We start from the raw sequence: 3,497 nt of genomic DNA, 5'->3' as shown, positions 1-3,497 counted from the left end.
CCTTTAACAGGAAAAAAACACAGCAATTATTTTTATAAAACAACCGAGCGCCTTAAAAGCGGTGAGCGGCGTCCCTCTGAGGTGAGTGTCCGTCCCGGACAGGAAGCATTAAAGCCCGCTGAGTAGAGGCAGCAGCGCTGGAGCCGAAAACAGCGCAGCTAATCTCCCGGCTAGCCGCTTAGCTTCCTGCCCGTCTGTAGCCGCTCTGCGTCCGGCGGGTGAACAGAAACAGAGCTGCGCGCACAGTCCTGTCCGTCGGCGACTGGTTATTAATTACATGACAGCGCTGTTAATTAGTTTAAATCCCCGTGTTGTCGCCGGGCAATGGCGGAGGAAGGCTGCCCGTTAGCAGTTGCTCCGTAGCTTATGCGTTTATTTGCGTTTAGCTAGCAACAGCAGCGGCTAACACCGGATGAACTCGACCCTTTTACCTTTGCCATCGCGCTGACATGACTGGATGGAAATGTCCGTGTCAGTGTTTTATTTAGAAAAAGGTGGTTTAGTTTTTGTTCTCCCCACACCTCCTTTCAGAAAATAAGATGTCATCCACTGCTATGTCTGTTAAGAAAATAAGTTACATTATACAAATGTCTCAACGTCTTGGCGGTTGTTTGGCCAAATGCCAGATTCTCCATTTTGTTCTGTGTTGTTTTGTTTTTTGGAGTAAAGTTATTGATGGGCATAATTTTGAGCCAATCTGTCATTAACATAAAACTTCCCTTGGACAATGATATTATCTGGACTATTACAGGTACATTAAGCAGTTGTAACTTAGTCCAAGTCTTGGAAAACTCAAATGCTAAGAAGCTTCTAAGTATTATAGAAGATCTAGAAGTCTTGATCTAGAAGTCCTAAAATTGGAAATATTGGTTTAATCTCACTGTTCATGTCTTTTGTTACCTTTATTGCACCTATATGCACCAAGCACATGTTTAACATGTTGAAAAAAATAATAAAACAAGTTATTGTTTAGCCCGTCAAATGGGAGTCTTTGCTAAAGTAATGCCAACAAATGTTGTCAAGGTGTAAGATTAAAATAGGTGATTGATCAAAGGAGCAAACGATAAACATATTGCTGCTTAATAGGATGCCCAAATCCAACTGTTTTTAATGGGTTTACAACATAGTATGTAAAATGTTCTATGTAGCAATAATTACAAAACCAATTTTAAAGTGGATCTGCCTCCTAAACAGTCTCCCCCTGACTTATTCAGTCCTAATGCGAAAAGCTTGTTTTGGACTGTCAAGTAAAAGTAATGCATGTAAAATATAGCAAAAAAAAAAACTTCTGAACAAAAATGGAACAGAGTAGAATAATCATTTATTGTGGGGAAAATCAGGAGCAAGTAAGGGGAAAAAGTCCATAACACAAGAAAAAAATATTGTGCAGTTATTAAAAATGGGATACTTTTATTTAAATGAAATGTGCAGCTGAGTGGGTTGATTTGAAAGTGTAAAATATGCGCGCATATCATTTAATTGTGCATAAAAAAACAGCAGCAGACTACAAAAAAAAGGAAAAACCGTGCAATTAACAGCGGGGATGTAAACAAGTTATTGAGCTTGTATAAGGTCTAACAGCTGCTGGGAGGATCTACGATGAAGAGACAGCAGTCTGTCACTGAAGGAGCCCTCCAGCTCTTCCACAGCTTCATGCATGGGATGGGAGACATTGTCCGACAGCAACGTTATTTTCGCTAGTGTCCTTCTGTCTCCCTCCACCTGCGCTGGCTCGAGCGGGCATCCTAGGACACCGCTGGCCTTCCTGATGAGCTTATCTTACTGCTACCTCTATTAGCTGTTGATAAGCTGCTCCTCCAACAAACTGCAACATAGAAGATTGCTGATGCCACCACAGAGTCGAAAAACTGTCTTGAGGAGCGGCCCCTGCACAAATAAGCATTTAGTAGAATAGAATAGAAGTAGATTAGAAATGTCCTTTATTGTCCCACAGTGGGGAAATACAGGTATACTTACAGAAAAGTGACACGTCCACCAGATTTTCACACCTACTTGTTATTCTTTGTAAAATGAAAAAGGCTCAGATTGGATGGAGAGAATCAGTGATTATCAATTGTCCACTCACGCCACCTATTTTAAATTAACTTTAGGTCTTGACTGTGATTGGGCCATTGTAACACGTTAAATTGGTTTAATCCAAATTGACCAACGCCTTGTCACCTGCTCCCTACAAACTTGACAGAACTATATTTACACTGGCTGAAAATTACACACCAGTCGGTGCCTTCTGAGGGCAATTATTTGCTCTTGATTTTATTTATGGGTTTAGAATAAAAACAATGCAGACAAGATGTTTCTAGACGGTTGAGATCCAGGATAGTTTAACACGGCAGAAACGTGGCTTTCAGCGTAGCTCTGGAACTCTCTCTAAGGCTGGCCTGTAGGAATAGTACTTACCTGCTACTTCCCATTCAGAAGCTGTTGTTGCATCTTTGCTGGTTGTGCAGGAGGCTCCACTTCTTCCACTTCTGGATCTGACTCAGTGTCAAAGTTGTGCTGTTGTACCATTGTGGATCTGTTTTTTCTTGCCGTTTTCAAGTGAATAAAGTGCGAGTGTAAACGTTGGGAGGTGGCCAGCTATTTACATGAAAGCCAAGGAGCCCTAAAAACAGCTCAATCTGAAAGGAGCTGAAAATAGGCGAAAATGGGGAGGTGAAATCTCACTATCTGAGAATGATATTGTAAAAAAAAAAAAAATGTAATAAACGTCTTCTGTATAGCCCATAGACCTGTTCTAAATGTTTAAAAGGAAGCATAATAGGTCACCTTTAAGGTAAGCAAATGTTTTCCAGATAAAGAGCGAACTCCTGTACGTGTATGAAATTGTAACCCATGGGGTTGCGGTAGGAGTGAGGGTATAAAATGGCTTAGTGTCAAACACAAAAGGAGTGTAAACATTTGACCTATGCCACTGCTGCTTCTGGAAGGACCTTTTTTTTTTTTTAAATACATTTTTTTATACGTCATGATATTGTCACTGTGATTGTCACACAAAGTACCTCTATAGTGGTGTTAGGCCTTGCCGCTTTAAGCTTTAGTGATGAATGTGTCCAGAATAGCCTCAAAGTTGATCAGTAACTTTGAAAATACAGGCACACTTTCACATTTTACCTCCTATTGGAGGACTCATAGGTGGTGCATTTTAGTATGAGTGTTTCGCTCTAAAACTATCAGGATTATGAACCTATATGAAGGGATGTGTCATACCTCAGCACACAACCCTCGTGACTTTTGCCATCTCTGTGTCTTGCCTCCCTCCGCAGACCTCACTAATGACTCCGCATGATCATGGCGACCAACCTGAATCTGCTCTCTCAGCAGAAAGCAGACTCTGAGCATGAGGCAGAGGTCAGTGTGCAGGAAGAGGCTTTCTTTGTGTGTTTTGTTCCACATCGAAAAAAGTCCAATTCTTTTAACGGCTTCATACAGTATTGCGTAACAACATTTCAATGGATTACAGGCCCCTACTTAAAGCC

The sequence above is a fragment of the Fundulus heteroclitus genome, chromosome 1, assembly GCF_011125445.2.
Source record: "Fundulus heteroclitus isolate FHET01 chromosome 1, MU-UCD_Fhet_4.1, whole genome shotgun sequence".
NCBI classification, from domain to species: Eukaryota; Metazoa; Chordata; class Actinopteri; order Cyprinodontiformes; family Fundulidae; genus Fundulus; species Fundulus heteroclitus.
Note: the sequence above shows the minus strand (reverse complement) of the source record.